Source organism: Oryctolagus cuniculus, chromosome 7 (assembly GCF_964237555.1).
Source record: "Oryctolagus cuniculus chromosome 7, mOryCun1.1, whole genome shotgun sequence".
Classification (NCBI taxonomy): Eukaryota; Metazoa; Chordata; class Mammalia; order Lagomorpha; family Leporidae; genus Oryctolagus; species Oryctolagus cuniculus.
The window spans coordinates 80,936,626-80,962,730 of record NC_091438.1 but is presented as its reverse complement, the minus strand read 5'-3'; the positions used below and the strand labels follow the sequence as shown (position 1 = coordinate 80,962,730).

At 46.5% G+C, this 26,105-nt stretch overlaps 2 long non-coding RNA genes across 2 annotated transcripts in view; one reads left to right on the top strand and one right to left on the bottom strand.

Annotated features, from left to right (window-relative positions):
* Positions 1-26,105, bottom strand: part of LOC138850608 (uncharacterized) — a 70,066-nt gene that overhangs the window by 26,015 nt on the left and 17,946 nt on the right. The gene's annotated exons all lie outside the window — the stretch shown is intronic.
* Positions 9,529-12,470, top strand: LOC138850610 (uncharacterized). Its single transcript, XR_011390592.1, has 2 exons — positions 9,529-9,888; positions 11,012-12,470. It is a non-coding gene; the product is annotated as an uncharacterized lncRNA (long non-coding RNA).

Genomic DNA, 26,105 nt, shown 5'->3' with positions numbered 1-26,105 from the left:
CCTCTACCACTAGACCTGTGTCCCCAAAGGTCACTCTGGTCTTACTGCTCCTCAGCTTAAAAAACTTCCTTATGGTATTCCTAAGTCAGCCTGTGGATCTCAGTCTGACTTTCCAGGTCTCCACAAGCCAGGCCTGACCAGTATTTTGGGCAATGAATTCAAGTCCTCTGTATTTTTTTACCTAATACTTGCTTAGGCAAGTTAATTTAAATTATCTAGCCTCTGTTGATATTAGGGACCTTCTTATTTGGGGCCTTCCTAGGGCACACTATGATATTATGTATCCCAGGGCTGGTACCAAACCCGACCATCATCAGAGCACCTGGGTGCAGGGGATCCTATGATGTAATGTGTGACCGCTACACACTGGGATCACAGTTTACAGGCTGCTCCTGCCATTTCCTGGATGTGTGCACTGGAGCAAATTGCGTACTCCCTGAAACACACTCTCCTCCTCTGCGAAATGGGACTCATCTCAAAAACTGCCACAATGATTTGTGGTGTGAAGTTTATGATGGGTCTAGATCAATACTTGCTCTCAAGAAATTTGCTAATGTCATGATGACTATAGACTGAGCTCTAGATAATATAAAAATAGCCTGCAAGATTACACACTTTACAATAATTATTTAGCATCTAGAATGTGCTAGATGTTGTCTTTTATTTTATTTAATTTATTTGAAAGATGGAGTTACAGAGAGAGGTAGAGACATAGAGAGAGACGTCTTCCATCTGCTGGTTCACTGCCCAATTGACCACCACAGCCGGAGCTGCGCCGATCCAACCAACCAACATGTTCTGAGCACTCTCCAAGTACCAGACACTGTTTCCAAGATCAACAATTAACAATGTGACTCCTGTTTACAAAGAGCTAATAATCTAATAGGAAAAGAAAAGCACAGGTTCAAATATCTACAATGTACAAATATCTACAATGTGTTATGAGAAGTAACCTTAGGGCCGGCACTGTGGTACAGCAGGTTAAAGCCTCGGCCTGCAGCACCGGCATCCCATATGGGTGCCCGTTCAAGTCCTAGCTGCTGTAATTCCTATCCAGTTCCCTTCTAATGTGTCTGGGAAAGCAGCATAGGATGGCCCAGGTCCTTGGTCCCCTGCATCCACATGAGAGACCTGGAAGAAGCTCCTGGCTCCTGGCTTTGGGTTGGCTCAGCTCTGGCCATTGTGACCATCTGGGGAATAAAGCAGCAGATGGAAGACCTCTCTCTCTCTCTGTGTCTCTAACTCTCTCTGTAACTCTGTTTTTCAAATAAATAAAGTTAATTTTTTAAAAAAAGAAGTAACTTTGACGTTCTTCTATAGTAGGGACACAAGGAGAGGTGGAGCCCAAGTAACCCAGCCATACAAAAGGTTTCAGGAGGGGAAACTGAGCTGCAAGTTCATGCAGAGTGGATCCCCAAGCAGAAGTATGAGGACCTCAAGGAAAGAGCTTTATCGGTGGGGGCTGAGGCTTGAAAGACCGCAACGCTCTTTCCAATGGTCATGGGCCACTGGAAAACATGGGGAGACAGGTTAGGGTCAGGGTCGGCCTGAGGGTGCTTGGTGTATGCTATCCATGCCACAAAGCTCTTTGTTTCATCTTTGTGACAGTGCGACACTGAGAAAGGCAGTAAACCCATCCTCAGGTATATTCAAAGTCAGGACAATCTTAAAGATTCCGAGACCGTCCTCTCTGTTTTCACATCCTGGTAAACAACTGCCATCTGGTCTTGTAGGAAACCAAAGGCTGCAGATAGAAGCCCAGAGTTGCCAGATTAACAGTGCCCAGAGCAAATTTTGCTGTGCATGATGCACCTTACAGTCATGACTGTGTTGCTGCAACTTGTCCTTGGCATCACAGGCCTCAGGGAAATCCCCAGCAGCCCCGTTCTCTTTGGTCCCGTCTCTTCCTCTTTTTTCCCACCTACTTACTTCCTTTGCTTTGCTACAATTATTGCAAAATTAAACATTATTTCATTGTATTTGGAAAGGGAAGAGAGAGACAGAGAGACACTCTATCCACTGGCTTATGCACAAAAACTCCAGCTGATTGCAGAAAATTTGCCCTGTTTAGAGACTGGAAAGTTATAAAAGGAACCACTCAAGTAGCTTAGACTCTAAGTGTCATTCTCAGGGCAAAGCCCGCCTCCTCCCACTGCCACTGCCCCTTGTTGTGCTGGTGTGTTCAGTGTTGAGGTGCCATCCATCTTGGGGCATCGAAGATGCTCACAGGCTTGTCCCTGTATTTTTGAAGGCTGCTCATCAGGTGAGCCCTGGCTGCCTGCGTGGAGCTGTGTGGGCTGGATAGGCCCAAGCAGGAGGTGTGGAGGGAGCCGTGGCTCCGCCGCAGTGAGTGTCCCCGTCTGACCTCTTGCTCTTTTTCTGTCCCCAGAGGGAAGGTGGAGCTTTCCTGCCCACAGACCTTAATTTCCTTTTCCCATTCTTTGCAAAGCTTCATTCCTGCCCTGCCCTTCTCGGTAGTGTGGAACATATGGACAGGCCCTCTGCTGAATCCCTTGGTTCTCAAAACCAAGGTCTTTGGTGGGCATGGTGGGAAAGCCTTGGTGGAGAAGCTCCCGGGCATCCATCTCCTCAGAGAGCACCTCTGCCGAGTGGAGTCTGCAGCCCCTGCCTCGGTCCCTGCCACAGAGCGGGCACAGCATCTCTGGCCCCACCTCTGGGCCCTTGACTCCTCCCTCATGCTCAGACACAGAGGAAGTGCTACAGTTATGAGTACGAGTCTGCAGTGCCTACCCAGGGGGATACAGTGACACAACTAGGAACTGAGGGGAAGTTCATGCCCATGGGCTGGACTTGGACTAAAGACAGAGAGGAGACCCAAGACATCTGGCAGATAAATTCCACGCCCACTCCTCTCCCTCCAGGGGATCCTTCCCAGGCTCAGTGGTTTGGTGAGTCCCACCAGGGATGTTTTATCATGAAACTGTGAACAACTTGGTAGTGAATATTCACTTTCCTCCTTCCCTGCCTGGATTTTCCTTTTCTGTATTTTTGCAACCCTGCATTGCACCTCCCAAAGAAAGCATTAGCAGGTAAGCTTTGCCTCAGACTGGCTTGCTGGACTTGGAGACACCCTGGACTCACTGATTTGGTGTGTTTGTTCTAGCTCTGTGCTGGTGGCATGGAAAATCAGTGGAAGATGGCCCAAGTGCTTGGGTTCCTGCACTCATGTGGGAGACCCAGAAGAATCTTCTGGCTCCTGGCTTCAGATTGGCCTAGCTCTGGCCATTGATGTCATTTGAGAAGTGAACCAGCAGATGAAAGATCTCTCTCTCTCTTTCTCTGTCTCTCTCTCTCCCCCTGTGTCTGTAACTCTGCTTCTCAAATAAAGAAATAAATCTTCTTTAAAAAATCATGCTTTTTAAAAACATGATACAGTTTTACAGTAAATACTGATATCAACTGAAATAATCAGATTCTGATTGGAAAATCAAAGTTAAAGTTTATTCAGCAAGTCAAACTAAAGATTTAAACCTGAAAACAACCAATTGGTTGCCTGAGCTAAATGTTCCCCAAGTTTGATTACTGGTCTTCCACTTTTCTTATAGGGTGAGTACTTGCACTGAATGGGGTTTAAACAATGCAGATTTCCATGTGGTTATCAATCACATCAAAAATCAAAGAACATCTGGTCAGTGCTGACAGACTTGATTCTGAAGGAGGGGCATCACCTCCCGGCACTGATTCCCACACAGGATCTCATCTACAGGGAGAGGCAAACGATGGGATCATTAATCACTTTTCTTACAATGGCCCTGAGGTGGAAAGTTCACTCCTTGTTAAGGTACAGTCGATGTTTTCTTGGTCACAGCAGAGCTTCCACTGAAGAGTCATGTTATCTGAGGGCGGGCATCGTGGTGCAGTGGGTTAAGTCGAAGCTTGGGATGACTGCAATGCATTTTGGAGAGCCTGGGATCAAGTCCTGGCTGTTCTGCTTCCCATCTTGCTCCCTGCTAAAGCATCCTGGGAGGGAGCAGATGATGGCTCAAGTACTTGGGTCCCTGTCACCCACACAGGAGACCTGGATAGAGCTGCAGACTCCTGACTTTGGTCTGACCTAGCACTTGGGGAGTGAACCCGAGGATGGAAACACATATACGCTCTCTCATTCTCTCTCTCTCTCTCCTTCCCTTCCCCTTTCCCTGTCACTTTGTCTTTGAAATAAATAAACTTTTCTTTTTTTTAAAGAAAGAAGGGAACCAGCTGTAGGACATCCTCACAGCCCACACAGCGTCCAGGCCTCCACAGTCACCATTTCACTCTTAAGTCCATTCTAGCAGAAAAACAAATGTTACAAGCACATTTATTGATGTATAAGCTTATGATGTGTTCACTGAAAAAGTAAACAAAAAGTGAAGTACAATGTGCTGTCATTTTTCCAAGAAACATTTTATATAATATATATATTTATATAAATATATGTTATATATATAAAGAGGGGGTAGCTATACATGAAAACGCAAGCAGCGGGACTCGGACAGTGGCTGGATTCTGAGTGGGTTTCCCTTTACTTTTGTACCAGTACTGTAAAGTTTTTCCTCTAAGACAGATATATTGATTTTGATTACTTTTTATTTAAAAGGAACAAACGTACCCTGGCTCTAGTACTCACAAGTGCACAGTCTGCCAGTAAATGTGCTATCACTGTAGAAGGAACATGGGATGAAGACTCCTGAGAGACCCAGGGAGACCAAGGAGAAAAGAGCAGCTATTACGCAGGCTGTGCTGCTTGGTGAGAATTACTGGGAAGACATGGTTTGTGACCATTCCAGTGATTTATATGCATTGACGTATAAGACAACACATACGCATTTCAACAGGGGAAGGTTAGTATTGTCATGGAACTGTCCATTGTGAGGCAGCTCAAGAAAGCAAATCCATGTATTTCATCATTTTATTAGGATTAATCATTGTGTTATTCCTAATATAAATATTTTGCACCTTTTGTTTTTATTTTCATTTTTAAAATTTATTTGAAAGACAGAAAGAGACAAAGAGAGAGAGCTCCCATCTATTGGTTTATTCACAAATGTCCATGACAGTAAAGGCTAGGCCAAGATCAGAGCTGGAAATGAGAACTAAATCCAGGTATCCCATATGAGTAGCAGAAAAACAATTACCTGAACTATCACCGCTGCTTTCCAGAGTTTGTATAAGCAGGAAGCTGGAGTTGGGAGCCAGAGGCTGGTATTGAACCCCAACCCTCTGATATGCAATATGGGTGTTCTAACCACTAGGCCAAATGCCCATCCTTGTTTTTTCATTCTTGAAAAGTTGGGGGGATTGTCATGGGGTAGATATTTGCTTCAGTGGTTAAAATGTGCTTGGAAGGCCCACATCCACGTCAGAGTACCTAGGCTCAAGTTTCAGCTCTGCCCTCAATTCTGGCTTCCGGCTAATGTGCACCGAGGTGATGGCCCAAGTACTGGTGTCCCTGCCACCCACATGAGAGACCTATATTGAGTTCCCAGCTCCTGACTTTGACCTGACCCAACCCCAACTGTTGCAGGCATTTGGGGAGTGAACCAGCAAATGGGAGACCTCTTTCCACCTGTGTCTATCTGTCTATCTATGTGTCTGCCTTTCAAATAAAATAAGTAATTTTCTTGGGGCTGGCATTGTGGCTTGGCTGGCTAAGCCCCCACCTAGAATGTCAGCATCCCCTATGGGTGCAAGTTTATGTCTGGCTCCTCCATTTCAGATCCAGCTCCCTGCCGGTGGCCTGGGAAAAGCAGTGGAGGGTGGCCCAAGAGTTTGGGCACTTGCTACCCACCTGGGAGACACAGATGAAGCTCCTGACTCCTGGCTTTGGCCCAGCCCTGGCCATTGCATTTGTCTGGGGAGTGAACCAGCGGATGGAAGATCACTCTGTCTCTGTTTCTCCTCTCTCTGTGTGCAACTCTGACTTTCAAATAAATCTTTAAAATAAAAATGTTTAAGAAAACATTGCCGTTGCACAGGAGGATACAAATGGTAGATAACCCATTTAGTCAACATACACCAAACTCTGTCTAATTTTCACAAACTAATCTGGGAACTGCGGAGTCAGAGTGCAAAAACACAATATTTTAGAAAAAAAAAAGGGGGGGGGCAGCACTGTGGTGTGGTGGGTAAAGCTGCTGTCTGCAGTGCCAGCATCCCATATGGGCGCCGGTTTGAGTCCCGGCTGCTCTATTTCCAATCCAGCTCTCTGATATGGCCTGGGAAAGCAGAAGAAGATGGCTCAAGTCTTTGGGCCCATGAACCATATGAGAAATCCAGAAGAAGCTCCTGGCTCCTCACGTCAGATCAGCACAGCTCCAGCCATTGCAGCCAAATGGGGAGTGAACCAGTGGATGGAAGACCTCTCTCTCTCTCTGCCTTTCCTTCTCTCTCTCTGACTTTCAAATAAATAATATTCTTAAAAAAAAAAAAAGAGTGTAAAAACACATATGTTCCTTCAATGAGCTGGTGAGGGACAAGGACCCATGGACAAGTGCCCATAGGACTGTAGTGGGTACCATATGTCTGGTGTGGTAATCCAGTCTAGGGTATGTAAGCAGTTGGGAAAGGCTTCACCAGAGTAGGTGACGTGGGAACTCCATGCTGCAGAACAAGTGAGAATGAGCCAAAGAAGGGCATACAGGGGCTGGGATCTGTGCAAGGGAGCAGGTCAAATCTGTTTTCAGTGATGTCCAGAAGTGTCCTATGATGATGGAGAGTTCCACACCTGTGCTGTCCTAAAAGGTACTCACTAGCCACCTGCAGCAAGTGAACAAGTGAGGAGCTGAAATTTTCATTTCTTTTTGTGTTTTAGAATTAAATTTAAATGGCCACATGTAGCTAAGTGGCCACTGTATTGGGCAATGAGACTCTAGATGAGATGTACTATGGTGGCTTTTTTCTAGTATGTTTTGTTTTCATTGGAAAGGTGAGAAAAGGTCACTGCAAAATTTCAAAACAGAGTAATTACATGAGTAGATTAAGAAGAACACGAATTTGAAAGGAAACTAATTTGGCCAGTTTTCAGCGTGCCTTCACTTTAAATGACCTCCTTAGAGAAGGTGACAAAAAAGGAAGCATGTAAAACACATGCCACACATTGCCATCAAATTCATTTTTGAAAATGATCTGGGGGTGCTGGCGCTGTGCTGTAGCTGGTAAAGCTGCCACCTGCAGTGCCGGCATCCCATATGGTGCCGGTTCGAGTCCCCGCTGCTCCACTTCCGATCCAGCTCTCTACTGCAGCCTGGGAAAGCAGTAGAAGATGGCCCAAGTACTTTGGTCACTGCACCCATGTGGGAGACCAGGAAGAAGCTCCTAGCTCCTGGCTTTGGATTAGCCCAGCTCCTGCCATTGCGGCCATTTGGAGAATGAACAAGCAAAAGGAAGACTCTCTCTCTCTCTCTCTCTCTCTCTCTTATTCTCTCTCTCTCTAATTCTACCTCTCAATTAAATAAATAAAAATCATTAAAAAAAAAAAAGAAAAAGAAAATGATCTGAAGGTAGAAACCGTCGACCAGTCAGCTTACCTACAAACTGACAAGTGAAAGCTAACATGTAGGGTAGACAACTGAGCAGACAGCATTGGAGGACCAACCACACATGTGAAACAGTATACAACCTCAAGAGTATCCTAGGAAATTCTGATGCAAATGACAATTCCAATTTTTCAGCTGTCAAATTGGTGAAATTTGATCTTGAAGACTGGGCATTGTTGAGGCAACAGATGAACAATCACTCTCTTAAGTGACTTTAGGAGAATAAACTGGTACATCCTTTCTACAGGCTGGTTTGGCAGGATGTGTAACACAAGAATTGAAATTGTTTAAGCTCTGGCAGCCAGTATTCCATTTCTGGGAATTTTCCATTAGGAGTAATTAGGGACTCTTGCAAAGATTTATGCACAGGCTATCAATGTTGGTGTTACACGTAACAGTGAAAAGCAAACAACACAACTGTAGTTCCCAACAGGGGAATCCTTAAATAAATTATGGTACATCTATACAACCGAGCACTGGGTAGCCATGAAACATCATGTTGCCTAGGAATACTTAACTGCACAGAGGAAGTAAATGTGATACATGTTTTAGTGGAAAACATCAACTCCCTATTAGAATACGTTAGTTCTGTATTTTAAAAAGAACTACATGACTGGAAATGCATTTGGTGAGTTAGATGTTGGTTAAGATGTCCATGTTCTGTATTGGAGTGCCTGGTTTGAGTCCCACTACACTCTTGATTCCATTTCTGCTAGTGCTGAAGTGGTTGGGTTCCTGCCACCCATGTGAGAGACCCAGATGGAGTTCCTGGCTCCTAGAATCAGTTGGCGCAGTCTGGCTGTTGTGTGCATTTGGGGAATGACCCAGCAAATGGAAGTTCTCTCTCTGTCTCTCAAATAAATAAATAAATAAATAAATAAATAAAGGTTTTTAAAATTATATGAATAGAAAAATATTTGAGGACTATTCGTTAAAATGGTAATAGTGTTTATTACCTAGTAGTGTGATTATGGGTGATATTTAATGTTTTCTTTATGTTTCTCTCTATTTAGTAATGTTCTATGATGTAAATCTGTAACATTTAAAGTAGAAAAGCATATTTTTATGAAGGTTGTTAATTATGTTGGTATTGTTAGGTTATAACAGTAGTAATTGAAAAGTATGTAGTTTCTACACTTCTGTTACAGATAAAATAATTAAGTTGTGGCAGGCATCTACTAGTCTAGACTTGCGGACAGCAGAGTTTTAGAGAGGCCAAGGGACTTTAGAGTCCTGTCTAGAAACTCCTTCCTGCTGTTCGTAGCAGATAAGTACCTCAATTAATCAAGATAAAGGTTTTCAACCAGAGATAACTGTGCATATGATGATGATCTCACAGCCAGATATGTGGACGATTTGTAAAAATAGATATCTCAACACAGAAAAGTTGTTTTGTTTTGTTTTTCTTTGCTTTAGTATCTGGAAACGGAAAGAGGAATGTGACAAGGAAAACTTTAACTGGAGACCAAATAACCAGAAATTTCAATTAATCTGAAATTCTTCTGCCTCTGAGAGATCTTCCATCTGCTGGTTCACTCCCCAGATGGCGGCAATGGCTGGGCCTGGGCCAGGCCAAAGCCAAGAGCCAAGAGCTTCATTCATCTCTCATGTGGGTGCAGGGACCCAGAGACTTGGGCTGTTCCCAGGTGCATTAGTAAGGAGCTGGAATGGAAGTGGAGCAGCCAGGACTTGGACCTGTGCCATCTGGGATGCCAGTGTCACAGGTGGCAGCTTAGCTTGCTGTGCCACAGCCCTGGCCCCATAACCAAGTTTAAGGATACTTCCCAAGGCTTTACTGACTCAGACCCGTCTTCAGACTCTGTGTCAATGGCTGTCATCCTGACCAGTGAAAATAATAATACCTAATGGTGGATCTGAGAGTTTAGAAGATTTTCAGAATCAATTAAAATGAAGTCTATTCTATGTACTCCACTTCCCATGAAGATGGAAGAGTGGGTGGGAAGGAGGAGGGGAGGGAGGGAGACAGGCATAGAACAAAGTAGAGTAATTTACACAGATAAAACTGGACCCCACCTGAGACTCACACAACTTTGTCAGGGACGTGGCGCCCAAGGTCTGGTACTTCTCTGGGTGGTCTGGTCAAATGTGAGCATCACGCTGGGCCTGGTATTTTCCGTGAGTGGTGAGAGTCCTGCTGTCTCAGTCTCTGTCCTCTTCCAAAGGAAAGAAACGACGTTTTCCTGGGCCAACCGTGGCATTCCCATTCTGCACGCCTCGCTGGACATTCTGCTTCTCAGAGAACCAAGCAGATGTTGCCCCAGTTCTCCCTGGCGCGCCTCTGCCACAAGGGCGGCACTCTCCCACCTCTGTTCTCGTATTTCACTTCCAGGTATGTTCAGGACTGGAACAATGTATGCTCTGACGTTTGGAGATTTGATTAATTAACATTTTCCCCTTCTCCTCCTGGTACTGATTGAGATTTAGAGCCTACAGAAGAGATTGTGTATTTTCCAAGTGAGCTATCTGGGTAACGGGCCTTGAACTTGGACGCAGAGATGGAGGAGAGTGGGTGTCAGCGTGGGTCCCGGCAGACTATTTTGCTGGAGTTCCGGACTGTGTGGGGCAGGACGGGGTGATTGTGGGTCTCAGTACATATGGAAAACAAGGACAGCCGGGGAGGGCTGTGAAGACAGTCCTTCGTTATTTTAAGTAGATTTCTAAGAATGTGGCAGAAGCAGACAAACGAAGAAGCACTGTCCTATTTCTGAGGAGTAAATGCAGCGGGTCTGGCCCTGGCGCGGGAGGCAGCAGTGCTCATCCAAGGCTGCTAGATCCCTGCTCCTGCAGTGCCTGGGTCCCAGTTCCCTGTGCCCGCCCGCCTCTGATATGCCCTCTGTCTTAGTACAAGACAGCCGTGGGGGTCTGTGCTGGTTTGCTTAGCCTGATCGCTGACAAAGCACCGCGGATGGGCAAAGTGAGCGTGGGGGCCTTCCGTGCTGAAGGCGAGGGGAACCCTGACCGTCCCGGTGACTTCACGGCCTGAGTATCCATTAGGTACAGAAGCCGCAGACAGCCTCAGCCCAGGGTGCTTTAGGAAGCCCACAGAACGTTTGCATTTTGGTTTCTCTCAAATTGCAAGAAAAGTGAACAAGGCTGATAGGAGGAGTCAGCCTCGATTGTATTCATCTTTGTACCAACACTGCTGTAAAACAGAATTTGTTTTTAACCAAGGAAGGAGCTCATAAAGTCCAAGCCATCGAGGCTTCTTGAAAGTCACAGTGGGACCTGTGACTTTCCCTACGGACCCAAGCAGACCAGCAAAGCCCTACTCTGCCCTGGAAGGGGGGCTCCTACAGGGCACCTTCCCAAGGTAAAGCCAGTGCTGCTGGGCCAGGGAGCCCGGGACGCCAGACGTTAGGCCCATTTGGCACAGGACACCCTCCCCTCCTTCCCTCAAGGGCCTGTGAAAAGTCAGAGAAGCTGGACCTGAGCTCACTCTTTCTCATCCCCAGGTGCCGCGTCAACCCGGTGCTTCAGAAGGAAAGCCCCCTCAATGACGTCACTTCCTTGTCAGTCAAAAAGCAAGCGCCCTCCGAGGCCTGCTCTGGACTCAGGCATGCTCTCGCCCCTCCCCCCCAGGATGCTCCCCCTCCTGCCGCGCCGGCAATGACACATTTCCACCCAGCTGCGTCTCAGAAGGGGCTCCGCCTGAAGGTGTGGGTGTCTGGCTGGAGGCCGCTTCCTCCCAGCCACAGAGCAAGGCAACCGGTCTCAAAGTCGGAGACCAAAGGGTGACGTAAGCTGTGACTCAGCCAGTCGAGGCTCAGTATTAAAGCGGAGTTTTTAGGCGAGCCTGCAGGGCAAGGTGAGCCAGCTCTGGACGAGAAACGCAAAAGCAGCGGGGAAGTCCCAGGCCGAGAATTCCTAGAAAAGACTCCGTGGCCTCCACTGGAAAGGTGTTGTCTGAGTGGACGGGGCCAGGCAGGGATGGCCGTCCGCCCAGCAGCAGCCCCAGCCCTGAAAGCTCCCGGAGCCGGCACCTCTGTCTGTCCTGTTTCCTCCTTGTCCTTATGAGCCCTCTGTAAGAGGGAGAGTGGTAGGCCCTTAACGCCCAGCACGGCGTGCCTGTGGTTCCCAGGTTCCTCTAAGTAACCCATAGCAACGTGCAGCCCAGATGGGAATGTGCAAGAGGAGCAGGAGGGAAGAATTTAAACTTGTGAATAGCAGTCAGTGATATGGGCAGGTGCTTAGCCTAGCAGGTGAGACTACCACAGCCCATTTTGGAGCACGTGGGTTTGACTCCACATTCCTACTAAGGAAGACCCTAGGAGACAGCGTGATGGCTCCCATAGCTGGGTTCCAGCCATCCATGTCAGAGCCTCCTGAGTTCTTAGATCCCAGCTTCAGCCCAGCTGAGTCCCAGAGGTCGCAGCTACGTAGGGAGTGAGTGAGCCAGTAGATGGGAGTGCTTGTTTCTTTCTCTCTCTCTCTCTCTCTCTCTCTCTCTCTCTCTCTCTCTCTCTCCCCACCCCCCATCTCAAGTAAATAAAAGGAAGTTTTGAAAGCCCATTCTAGTGAGATGTCAACAGTACAGGAAGTATATGGGAACTCTGTACTTTCTGCTCAGGCTGTAAAACAAAAACTATTCTAAAGAATACTATTTGAAGGGCCAGTGCTGTGGCATAGTGGGTAAAGCTGCCACCTGCAGTGCCAGTATCCCATATGGGTGCCTGTTCGGATCCCGGCTGCTCCACTTCTGATCCAGCTCTCTGCTATGGCCTGGGAAAGCAGTGGAAGATGACCCAAGTCCTTGGGCTCCTGCACCCATGGGGGAGACCTGGAGGAAGCTCCTGGCTCCTGGCTCCTGGCTCCAGCCATTGTGACCAACTCAAGCGTGAACCAGAGGACGGAAGACCTCTCTCTCTGTGCCTCTGCCTCTCTGTAACTCTGCCTATCAAATAAACGAACAACTATTTTAAAAAAATAAGAATACTGTTTGAAATAAAAACAGACAAGTCTGTCCTGTAGTCCTGGAGCCCTGCCTAGCTTCAGGCAGAGGTTTGTTCTAGAACAAAAGGAAAGCAATTTGAGTAAAAGCAGCCAACCAAGGCATTGTGTATGGAGGAGCCCCAAGAGAAGGAACTTTCCCAGCCTCCACCTTCAGCATACCCCTTCGTGTCAAAATCCCTGAACTGTGTACAAATTGCTTGACAGTGTCCTGCTAGGAAGTCAGTGCAAGGGGCTGATGCTGTAGTATAGCGGGTAAAGCTGCTGCCTGCAATGCCGACATCTCATATGGGCACCAGTTCAAGTCCCAGCTGCCCCACTTCCGATCCAGCTCTCTGCTGTGGCCTGGGAAAGCAGTGGAAGATGGCCCAAGTCTTTGGGCCCAAACACCCACGTGGGAGACACAAAAGAAGCTCCTGGCCCCTGGCTTCAGACAGGTGAGGCTCCAGCCGTTACGGTCAATTGGGGATTGAGCCAAAGGATGGAAGACCTCTCCTTCTCTCCCTTTCCTTTTCTCTCTGTGTATCTGTGTAACTCTGACTTCCAAATAAATTTTAAAAAGGAAGACAGTGCAAATACTTTGGAGTGAGATCCACTCTAACACGTGAATTGTTAAGAATATGTCTATTCCTGGCCGGCACCGGGGCTCATTAGGCTAATCCTCCACCTGCATTGCTGGCACCCTGGGTTCTAGTCCCGGTTGGGGTGCCGGCTTCTGTCCCAGTTGCTCCTCTTGCAGTCCAGCTCTCTGCTGTGGCCGAGGAAGGCAGTGGAGGATGACCCAAGTGCTTGGGACCTGCACCCCATGGGAGACCAGGAGGAAGCACCTGGCTCCTGGCTTCAGATCGGCGCAGTGCCGGCCATAGCAGCCATTTGGGGAGTGAACCAAAGGAAGGAAGACCTTTCTCTCTCTCTCTCTCACTCTGTCTAACTCTATCTGTCAAAAAAAAAAAAGAATATGTCTATTCCTGAGAAAAGATTTTGGATTCTAAGCCTGTACTTCTTTATCTGTGAAATGAGAATAACAGTGTTATGTGTGTTCTGGGTCACGGGGCGGGGTGGTTTTCAGCAGAATCCGCTCCTGCCATCGGATCAGCGTGGTGTGCCGGCCACAGCGCACCAGCCGCAGCGACCATTGCAGGGTGAACCAACGGAAAAAAGGAAGACCTTTCTCTCTGTCTCTCTCTCTCACTGCCTACTCTGCCTGTCAAAAAAAAAAAAAAAAATTGTCTTTATCTCCCTTCGGAATGTTGTTTCCATGGAGGCAGGGGTTGGTGGTTTATTTTAATCCTCAGGACCTGGAGCACTTTCTAGAGTGTAGCAGGCCCTCAGCACATATGTGATGAATGAATAATTCCTGTAAAGTCCTCGGCACAGTGGGTGACTTACACCATGTCTATAGCACCATTCCCTCTTGCTTGTATGCAGCAAGTGTCTAAGGGTGATGACGGAGTTCAGAGGGAAAGGCAAGCAGAGAAGGGGAGTCAGTGGCAGAATTGGGAACATCCGTGTGAAGCAGTGTGACTAGCTCCACGCTCAGTTTAGATCCCTACATAACTCAAATTGCCCACCTTCTAATGGAAGCTCATTTTGTCTGCACTGGGGAGTCTCTAATACCATGCACATTTTCATCAAGCAGCTCACCTCCCGTGGGCATTCTTAGGACAGATCTGGTTGTACTTCGCATTACAGTTCTGACCTCAGGCATTACACATTTTCAATATTTTATCTGATGCTTAAAAGTGTCCATTTAAAAAACAAATCAGGGAGGGGCCAACACTGTGGTGTAGCAGGTAAATCCGCTGCCTGCAGGGCCGGCATCCCATAATCCAGCTCTCTGCTGTGGCCGGGAAAGCAGTAGAAGATGGCCCCAAGTCCTTAGGCCCCTGCACCCACGTGGGAGACCAGGAAGAAGCTCCTGGCTCCTGGCTTTGTATCAGCCCAGCTCTGACCATTGCAGCCATCTGGGAAATGAACCAGCGGATGGAAGATCTCTCTCTCTCTCTTTTTGTCTGTCTGTCTCTCTGTGTGTGTGTGTGTGTGTGTGTGTGTGTGTGTCTGCCTCTCTGCAACTCTGCCTTTCAAATAAATAAAAACAGATACAGGAAAAGTTCTCCAAAAAATAATGGCATTTATTTGGGAATAGCAGAGCATTGCTAGGGAACTGCACATGATGGCAAGTTTTTAAAGGCAAAAAATGAGGAATACTACATCAGATATTTTGAAGCAATAATCTTTGGACACAAAGATTTGATTAACAACCAGGGTGACGTTAGCCCAGGTTGAATGGACAGTTGCTGAGCAGATGTCCTTGTAAAAGTACTTCTTGTATAAGGTTGTGATGGCCTCTTTGCAAGCTCTAGTTCTGGCAGAATGTTTTGTGATAGTAACTGTTATGCAAGTCATGCATGAGAACTCTGCCTTCAGAACCTCCCAGTTTTATTTATTTACTCCTGTTACAGTTGACATAAGTGACTCCATGTTGAGTCTGACAAGTTTCACATGACTTTTTACAAAAAGAAATATGAAGAATTATCCAAAACCTGACCTACTTAACCATCTCACAACAGCACCACCCAGAATGTATCAGGCAGACTCAGAAGAACATGGGAACAAAAGACTGACCTCACTTCTCAAGCTCCTTTGAAAGGCACAACTGAGCACCGACAGTCAGAAGGAAGGAAAGAACCATCCCACGTAGGTGCTAAGCTCGCAAAGTGTTCTGGTAAGGCAAGCCCAACTTACATGAGCTCAAAGACTGCATGTAGCCTAAACCAACAGTCACTCCTCTATGTTAGAAGTCGGCTCTTTCAAACTATGCATCCACTCACTTGCTATACACACACACACACACACACACACACACTCTAAACCTCTCTGTATTGAGTTCAGTTTTCTTGTTGAAATGTCCTGCCAACTCCCAAAAGGGAAAGAAGTTTTCCAACACCATGATGACAGATCAACAGTCTAATGCTTTGACACCAGTGTGACACTGTGTGATTTCTTCACCAGTCAGTCTTTGAAGAGTTCATGAGATAACAATAGTATGATAAAACTACATGAAGTCTAAAAATGTGCCAAAATAAACTCATTTTTCATTCCATTTTCCATCAACTTTAAAAAAAAAAAGATTTATTTATTTGAAAGGCAGAGTTACAAAGTGAGAGAGGGAGAGACAGAGAGAGAGCACCTCTGTCCACTGGTTCAGTCCCCAAATGGTCACAAAAGCTGAAGCTGTGCCAATCTGAAGCCGGGAGCCAGGAGCTTCTTCCAGGTCTCCAGCAGCCCAAGGACTAGGGCCATCTTCTGCTGCTTTCCCAGGGAGGTACATTAGCAGGGAGGCAGATCAGAAGTAGAGCATCTGGGACTTGAACTAGTGCCCCTGTGGGATGTTGGCTCACAGGTGGCAGTTTTACCCCTATGTCATGGCACCAGCACCCCTGTGAACTTTTTAGAGTCTCTTGGTAGTTTCCTCACATAAAGTTACTCTCTAGTTCCTGACACAATCCAGAAGCTGGGCTAGTTTGAGGGCAGTATGTTTTGTTCAGGTAGACTGTCCTGGCATCCTGACTTGGCTTGCTCAAAGAACTAACAAACAACAACAAAGCAGCAGCAGCAACAACAACAACAACTCTGTAAGACAGTGTAAGAAAAACCATTTCTCCACCGGCAATACTTCAGTTACTGAATGTGGGGGTGGGTTTTCCAAACCAAGTCATTCTCCAATATTCTCCAACACTCTCCAACACTAGCTGGGAGTCCTATACTCACTTCTGGCACTAAGAGCCCAGAGTTAGCTCAGCCCCACCTGTCAGAGGCTCAGTCCCACAAAGCTACTCCTACTTTAGATACCAGTAATGAGTCATGAGTCCCCAAGTGAGCCACAACCATTACCCATTTGCCTGCAAACCAGGGGTATTCACCAGCCCCTCCTTGCATTCAATGATTTGCTATAAGGGCTCACGGAATCAAGGAATCAAGGAAACACTTGATTTACTCTTCTTCATTTACTATAAAGAATATCCTTAGAGACACAAAGAATAGACAGGTGAGGAAATACACAGGGCAAGATCCAGAAGGATCTCAAATTCAGAAGCAGCTGTCCTTGTGGACATGGGGTGTGCCACCCTCCCAACACGTGGGTGTGTGCACCAATTTGGGAGATCTCTGAAATCCATGGTCCAGGGTTTCCATGGAGATTTCATTGGGTCAGTGTAACTGATTTAATCATTTACCATTAATGATTGCCTCAATCATCAGTCCTTCTTCTCTCCCAGGAAGTTGGGGTGCATGGGAAAGGGTGACCGAAAGCTCCAACCTGCCAATCAAAATGGAATATTTCTGGTGGCCAGTCCTCATCCTGAAGCTAGCTAGGGACCCCTGCTACCAGAAACCACAGTAACATGAAAAAGATACTCTTCACTTGATACTCCAACATCTTGGAAGCTCTTGTGTCAGGATGGGGACCAAGACCAAATAGTGTAACAAAAGATGTTCCTATCCTTCAAGAAATCATGAGGGTCTCAGGAGCTCCAGGTCAGGATCTGGGGGCAGAAACCAAATATGTATTCTGCTTACGTCACTGACAGCTATAGGCAGATGATACAAGAGACATAGCTGTACGCTGAATACCTTTGTGCAGGTTATAAAAAGGTGCTTCCTCAAGCCCAAGGTTTTGGGGAAAAGTTTTCATTCTTCATGGCTGACCCATCTCTAAGACTGGTGAGAGAATCAGGCCATATTTCAGCCCACACATACGCTCACCCTTGGCTGGCACCTTTGTGCAGTACAGATACCTGTGTGCTTGGTGGCTTTTGGGGAGAAGGCAATAGTGAAGGGGTAGAGTACCTGAGAAACAAATTGCCTTTTTTTTTATTTGACAGATAGAGTTAGACAGTGAGAGGGAGAGACAGAGAGAAAGGTCTTCCTTCCATTGGTTCACCCTCCAAATGACCGCCACAGCCGGAGCTACACTGATCTGAAGCCAGGAGCCAGGTGCTTCCTCCTGGTGTCCCATGCAGGTGCAGGGCCCAAGCACTTGAGCCATCCTCCACTTCTCTCCCAGGCCACCGCAGAGAGCTGGACTGGACGAGGAGCAGCCGGGACTAGAACCCGGTGCCCATATGGGATGCCGATGCCGCAAGCAGAGGACTAGCCAAGTGAGCCACAGCGCCGGCCCCAAATTGCCTTCCTCTTACTGTGCACACCCCAGATAGGCTGCCCTTTGCCTTGGCAGCTAGCATTTAATTTGTGGGAGGCTGTAATAGGCATTTGGGGAATGAACCAATGGTTCATTTCTCTCTCTCCCTCTCTCTCTCTCACTCTTCTTTCCGCCTTTCAAATGAAAAATAAAAATAAATTTTTAGTTGAATAACTAATTTAATTGGCCATTTGGAGAGGGATAATATGGTGTCAAGGAAAGGTCACAGGTCAAGGAATTAGTTAACCAAGTATGGTAGCTTGATAATAAATATAGGTTATGGAATCAGCTGACCTCATATGGCAGACATGGTAATGTGTCAACTTGATGAGGCTGAACTGTATGTCTCAGAATTCCTTTCCCTTAGGTGTTTCCTACTAGAGTGGCCACATCAGAGAAATTCGTGTGAGAGTCAGAAGGAGGAAGTGAAACCACAGCCATTTTGTATCTCACATCATACTGGCATTAATCTGCGGCTCCTTCAAGCTGGTATCCTACATCACTCCTTTCGCCCTCTCAGAGCTCTCCATTGTGAAAGAACTGATGACAATAAACTCATCTACCTCTTAATACCACTACCTCAAGGGTTAGGATTTCCAACACATGAATCTTTAAAAAGTGCATGGAAATGCATTATTTTAAAAACTGCAAATGGATTTTGATTTTTTGTATGAAAATAAGTTTCTCTTTAATTCCAATTTTCCATGAGCTTTTTGATGTGCCCTTGTAAACATTCAGTCCATTGCAAATCTCTTGCATTCTTAGCTGACAGCTGAGTAGACCAACTCCATCCCTGTCAACTGACCCTCCTCCTCCTGCAGCAGGAACACCAGCATTTTCTCAGGCTGTTTGAGAGCTAATGCTTTTATCTCAAGGAAGGATATAAAGAAAACTTACAGGCACCAGACCAGGCTAGTAGGGAAGGTGTTTTTCAGTGTTTCTCTCCAAATCGCACCAGCAACTGTTTCATATACTCTATACAGTAAAGGTGCTCATAACTTTATCAGCAGAGAAGGCCTCTACAGCTTAAAATTCATTTCTACTTTTATGGATTTGCTCTAATATGGAGCTATCCCAACAAGGGGTTCACTTAGCACTCCTTGGCATTTTAACCTTAGCTTCATCTGTTCCTTCCACTCCCAGAACCTACACAGACCCAAGCTGTATCCAGCTCCTCTCACCCTGTCATCCTGCTGTCAGCACCTTGTCCTCCATCTGTCTTGTCCTAAAAGAATAAAGATGGAAAAGGCATCCTAGGATGGCGTGACACAGAAAAGATGTCTTTGTAAAGCCCCAGAATGTCACGATGAACTGGTGGAAAAATAGTATGAGGGACTGTACTGGCGTCTCCAAAGTGAGCCTCGGTGGTAAAACAGTGAACATTTGACTCATTCACTAACATTTGAGGCAGTTAAACTGGGGAGGAACAAAAAACAAAGAAGAAAGGAATGGATAAATGGTTTCTCTTTCACCTGTAGGTATCAGATCCAGGTGCCAAAGCTCATGCATCTTGGAATACAGTCAGCTACAGTCATGGAAGAATGTCCAAATGAAGAGGCCAAACATTGGCAAAATAAAGGCACATTTGGTCCATCATTTTCCTAACCAGAATGGATGCTGAGCAGTGGATACTCTGACATAACCCACAAGTTTCCTGGTACTGCCACTGTCATTGCAAAATCCTGGCTCTTTCATAGTGCCATCTCTTGTCCCTGCCAGAAAAAGCCAGCTTTTAAAAGAAAGCTAAATACAAGGTCATTTCCACACCAAGAGAATATTTTATCTGCTGCCAAAATTCATTTCTCAAATGTACCCTGGTGTGCTGGGCACAGTCCAACTTGGACAATTCCATTCTCACAACCAAATTCTCCCAAGGAGTTTGACCTGGACGTGACAGTATTCTTCACTTCTCCAGCTATCCTCTTAGTAATCAGACTCATGCTTTTCACCACCCGAAGAATGATGGAGATATAAGGATGGAATTTTTTTAAAGGGGGGGGTATTTTTAAGAACTTATGGATGAGAGTTTCCACTAAACGGATTCATTCAATAAAGACTTTTTGGAAGTTAAGTCTGGTCTCAATCATTTAAAAGTAGTGAGTGAGGTATAAGCCAAGTGTTATTCTCAACACTGCAGCTACAGCAAGAAACAACAAAAGGTTTCTGTCCATAAGAAGTGAATGCTAGAATAAGTCTGCAGAATGAGGTTAGAGAGAGAGACGGAAAAAGACAATTTAGACCATGACATGGAGCTTGGAAATTATTTAAAAGACAGTGGAGAGAGTGTTAGTAGAATGATATGATCAGATCCAGGTGTTTTTTTCCCTAATAAGATCACCACCAGTGAGGTAGAGCTTATCTGTGAGCCAGAGTCTTAGCCTTCTGTTTTTTTCCACTGGGATCTAATTCTGGTGACCAACAGAGCCACAGCCAGATTGTCCTCCCTGCCCTTCTTCCAATGGCATTGAGTCCTTGGTTAACTCAAACAGCCAGGGAGTCCAAAGTCATGGTTTGATCACATGAGTTGTCAGCAAGGTTCTGCTCCACTACTAGCGCTGCTTCCCGTGCCCTCAATAGTCAGCTACATCTCAGAGCTTCCTTTGGTCACTTGGGACACTAGACAAGAGAAAGCAAATTGGGATTCATTAGTCTAGGACTTCTCTTGCTCTGAGGTTAGTTCTGTGGCAAAATGAAGAAGCAAGTATCTACATATGTATGCTACTTCTTAGATGGTGGCATTCTAGGAAAAGCATTACCATTGACTTAAAAAAGTCCTTGAGGGGTAGACATTGTGTTGCAGTCAGGGATTGGTCTGTACTTTATTTAAACCCTGCATACCCATGAATGCTGCTTTGTTGCTCTAGATTTCTTTGGCAGGCCATGGTGGTTCATACTGAGCAAATGATTAGCTAAAACCATTTGTTTTGTGTGGTTTGATTTCATTCGAGATTTGTCAAGCAAGATATTTTCCACCTTGTACTAAAAGAGTTCATTTTTAATTTAACCAATATATGGGACTTTGTATTTCATCTTCCTGAATATATTTTTATCTTGCGGAGAAGGTATATCTTTCTACCTCATTGAGATATTTTAAAAATTTAATTCGATAAAGCACATTATCTAACCATCCATGTTTAATGACATATCTAGACTCAATAAGCACATTGTATTAGTCAACTTTTCATTACTATAACAAATACCTGATAAAAGCTATTTAAGAAGGAAGAAGATTTGTTTTGGCTCAGTTCTGGAGTTTACTGTCCAAAACCAGGTGGCCACACAGATCTGGCATCTGAGGAAGGCAGTAGATGATAGAACAAGTGCAGAGGAAGGACCACCTGACCACCCAGGAAGTGGAGGAACAGGGATCACACTTGTCTTCCTTCTGTGTATGCGTCCTTATTAAGTCACCTCGATTCAATCACAGGGGCTTTGCCTATGAACCTAATCCAGTCTAACCACTTTCCAAGGGTCCATTTTCAGATATCATGAGTGTATTATGTTCCGTCCTTAATCCATTCACATTCTGCAGATTAAGTCCTTAACACATGAGTCTTTGGGAAACATCTAAAGTATTATTGAAAGCCATAACAGGCTGGCGCCGCGGCTCACTAGGCTAATCCTCTGCCTTGCGGCGCCAGCACACTGGGTTCTAGTCCCAGTCAGGGCGCCAGATTCTGTCCCAGTTGCCCCTCTTCCAGGCCAGCTCTCTGCTGTGGCCAGGGAGTGCAGTGGAGGATGGTCCAAGTGCTTGAGCCCTGCACCCCATGGGAGACCAGGATAAGTACCTGGCTCTTGCCATCGGATCAGCGCAGCGGCCATTGGAGGGTGAACCAACGGCAAAGGAAGACCTTTCTCTGTCTCTCTCTCTCACTGTCCACTCTGCCTGTCAAAAAAGGAAAAAAAAAAAAAAAGCAAGCCATAACACACTGCGGCAAAGAATTCACTCTAAATATGCCATGCACACCCCTACTTTTAGCAAACTCTGCTGAAATTCAGTTGGAGCTATGTGACTTCCTCTGGCCAACAGACACTGGACAAAGGTAATGTTACTCTTAGGTCAATGCATTTAAGAGATAATGTGATTTTTCTATTCCTCTATTTTCCTGATACAGAGGCCACATATTCTAGGTGTCATAACCACAAGTAGATTTTACCTAGGACTGTGGCAATACATTAAAGACAATTAACAGTATTCTATTGGTGTGTAGTCTTCAATCCATCTAAATTCAATTCCTGAATTTTTATTTATTTTGTCTATCTGAAAGATGGTTGGTAGGCAAACAAAGATAAACAGACAGACAAGGAGTGTTCCCATCTGCTGCTTCATTTCCCAAATGCATACAATGGGCAGAGCTGGACCAGGGTGAAATGGAGCCAGGAGCTCAATCTAGGTGTCCTACGTGGGTGAAAAAAATCCAATTACCTGAGCCATCATCACTGCCTTCCATATCCTACATCAGTTGGAAGCCGTAATCAGACGCTGGAGCTGGAGCCAGGACTTAAACACAGGGACTCTGATAGGGGATGTGGACATCCTAACTGCTATATCAACCACCCATGCCTATAAATATATTTTACTGTCTAAGAACATCGTTGAACACTTAAATATTGTATATGCTGATTAGCTTTATTTAGCCATTTCACAATGTATTCATGTATCAAAATATCTTACTGCATTCTATAAATACATATAATTTTTAGCCAATATTTTAAAAGGCTTAGATAAATGCCTCATTAAAATCCAAATACATCAAGTCCAAAGGAGCATGGTTATCCATGGAAGATTGGTAAGCATGGTAGCTGGTACACTCAGCCTTGCATTGTAGAAGTACTCCAGGGTGGGGAGAGAATTAGAAGGAACTGAGACAGGAAGCAGAAGACCTGAGAGGCTGCTTGCTCATGAACATTAGGGAAGCAGTTAAGATTATAGGAGCCAGGCTGGCGCCGCAGCTCACTAGGCTAATCCTCCGCCTTGCGGCGCCGGCACACCGGGTTCTAGTCGCGGTTGGGGCGCCGGATTCTGTCCCGGTTGCCCCTCTTCCAGGCCAGCTCTCTGCTGTGGCCAGGGAGTGCAGTGGAGGATGGCCCAGGTGCTTGGGCCCTGCACCCCATGGGAGACCAGGAAAAGCAGCTGGCTCCTGGCTCCTGCCATCGGATCAGCGCAGTGCACCGGTGCAGTGCACCGGCCGTGGCGGCCATTGGAGGGTGAACCAACGGCAAAGGAAGACCTTTCTCTCTGTCTCTCTCTCTCACTGTCCACTCTGCCTGTCAAAAAATTAAAAAAAAAAAAAAAAAGATTATAGGAGCCAATGTGCACTTCCCGAAAGCAAACTTCTGTCAAAGTCATCTTATTTCCACTTTTACTGGTATTGTTAGATGGTGTGTCAGAGAAATGACCAAATCCATGGCACTCAATCTGGATTGTGGTCTCCACTCAGCTGTGTCCTGTCCTATTGTCCTCTGTCCTCCAGCCACACCAACCCCTTCCATTCATTTCAGTTTCTTGAGGATTCTCTCTGATGCTGGGTGTTTGTGCGCTCTTCCCTCTTTTCAAATTGTTTTTCTATGCCATCCATCATTCCAGATGAATTCTCATACTTTAACTCTCAGGGTTTCTTTTTCAGGGAGACCTTGATGCATCCTCTATCCTGTTAGATGAAAAGTTTACATCTCTGTTGCCCTGAGCCCTCCCCTTTCAGGGCATTCAGATTCCCTGCAATCACTTTTAGAAATCATTCTCTCTTTCCTTTGACACCAGGAATTTCTTGAGGGAAAGGGACATGTCTGCTATGTTGGCCACTGAGAACTTAGAAAGTACAAAGTAGCACTCAGCCCTCTGCCTCTCTGCTGAGCCGCCCGCCTGGTCTGGCCAGGTGTACTCTCTCCACTCAACCATGTAACCTCACTCCTTTCCCCCACCCCCCCAGTCCGAGCGACTGGGCACTCTCTCAGTCTCAGGCTCTGTCTGGAGAGGTGCCCATCTGTCCTTACGGATGTCCCTTCCCTAATAAACCTTGCTATTTTACCTCCCACTACTCTCTGTCTCACGCCTGAATTCTTTCTTGCGCGAAGACAAGAACCCTGCAATTTCTCCAGTAACATTTTGGCGACCCAGATGGGACTTTGAGAAGACATCAGAGCTCAGTATTCCTTCCCTCAAGTGGGACCAGATCTGTGGAAGTGACCGTTGAGTGTCCAGCACCCCACAGCTCTCCAAGAACGTGGAGTCCCCCCGACGAAACTCCAGAGGGATTGTAAGGAACGGGAGGGAAATTAGGAAGGGCAGTTGGCTGAGAGAGCCTGGAGACCCCCTGAGCTCGCTTTGGCTTCCCAGCGGCTGGACTGCGACCTAAGTACCAGGTTTCTCTCTTGGAGGGACACCTGGTCACGCTGCCTTCTGCTATGCGAGCAGGGCTTAGCTTCGGTCGAGGCTAATATTGGCCCTCCAGGTAAACTCGGACAACTAGGTAGTGGGCAATCTTGAGCGATAGGAGATTTCAAACCCCACTCAGCCCCCAGACACACTCAGCCCCCAGACATCAGGGCCTTTCCCTACGCTCTCCTCCAGCTGAGATTCATAGGGGAAGGTGAGGGCAGTCGCTCACATCTTGTCCTCTGTTGCTTCCCCCCCCCACCCCCCACCCCGCTCCCTCCCCCCCTCTTTTTCTCTCCTCATCTCCATTCCTATACCGCTGGCCTAGAGAAAGGGAGAGGGAATTCCACAGGTTTCTCCACCTAGGGAAAAGCTGTTATCAGTTAACCCTTTCCAACCTGGTAGAAGGTTTTCCATCTTTGCAGCTTATGGTAGCTCTGGTGGGTCTTGAAGTTTTTGTGCGCTGTTACTGTTGCTAAGCTTTGATTGTCTGAGGACTGAATCTGGAAAGGAGCTAAAGTTAACTATCTGTTTTAATTGACTGAGTGATTGCGGTAGTCCTGATTGATCTGGGTTTGTTGAAATATTCAAACAGTGCAGATCAAGATCTCACCTTGATGGCTGTTTTGATTAGACTAGACAGTTTGAACTTCTTTGTTGCGTTATAAAGGTTTTGCTAGCTTATATTGTGCCTACCAAGGGTCTGGTTCCTTACGTGTTGTTAATGGGACGCAGCTTCAGAGTTGACCTCATTCCCGCGCGGGTTTTTGTGTCAGGTCTGGCTTGCTCTGCGTGTTGAATTGTGCGACAGCAAGGGCAGTGGGAAGCGTGTGCCCTCCCTCCTTCTGGTGTCTCACCAGGGCCCGGTTGGCACCAGGACAGGGAGCTGGTTACCTCTCCCCGCTGCACTAATGTCTTTACTTGAGGCCCTCCCCTGTTCCCCCGAGGTGTAGGTCAGGACAGGGAGCCAGCTGATAGACTTTGCTATCGGGCAGCACCCTTCCAAGTAAAAAGAGCACTTTAGTATTGTCCAAGCAGTTTTGTAGGCCGGGATTCTTTGTTTCAGAAGAGGGGCTGACTGGCTTAGCCAAATTAACATTAAAAATAGCCAGAGGCCATCAGGCCAAGTCTGACTGAGGGATAGCACTGAGAACAGGATCCCAAAAGGGAGAGATTTAGAGAAGTTTTGAGGCAGTTATGCGGCAGATACCAGATTACTGGGTTCCAGGAACCCCAAGAGTGTTTGCAGGTTACACGGTAATACTAGTTAAGCCTGGCAACCCATACCCTTGGCTACATAGCGAGCCAAGGAGTGATTTGGAGGTTTGCGGGGACACCTGCTCCCTCCCTAGCGCGGCAGACACCTCTGCCACGATTTCTCCTCTATTCTCTTTCAGATGGGAAACCAGCTCTCCTTGCCACCACGTGACTCACTGCTAGGATGCATTCTCAGAAATTGGTCTTGGTTCGACCCAAGGGTCTTAAAGAAGAAATCGCTAGTTTCTCTCTGTAACAACGTGTGGCCACAATACAAACTAAATGATCAGAGAGTGTGGCCAGGAAACGGGACTTTAGATTCTAATACCATTTCTTGTTTATATCTATACTGCCGTGAGCATGGTAAATGGACAGAAATCCCTTATGTGCAGGTCTTTACGGCACTCAGGAAAGATCATGAGCTCTGTCAAAGTTGCAGACTGGACTCAGCAATGTTAACTTCATTTGAGTTATTATCAGGAGTCCACTGTAAAGCTAAGCCAAAGGAGCCGCCATCTAGCGCTCCCCTAGATGCCCCAGAGCCATCACGCCCTCAGCCTTCTGTGGAGCCAACAGCCCCACCTTGCCCAGAGGTTCCGCCTGAGGCCGAGGGTGAGGCTGAACTGGAGCCTGAGCCAAGGCCAAGGCCGAGCCAGAGCCCTAGCCTGAGGCTGAGCACAAGCAGGGGCCCGAGCACAGGTGTGAGCTCAGCGCGAGGGCGGAGGGTGCAGGAATGTTTCCCTTACAGGAAGTGATAGGACCCAAT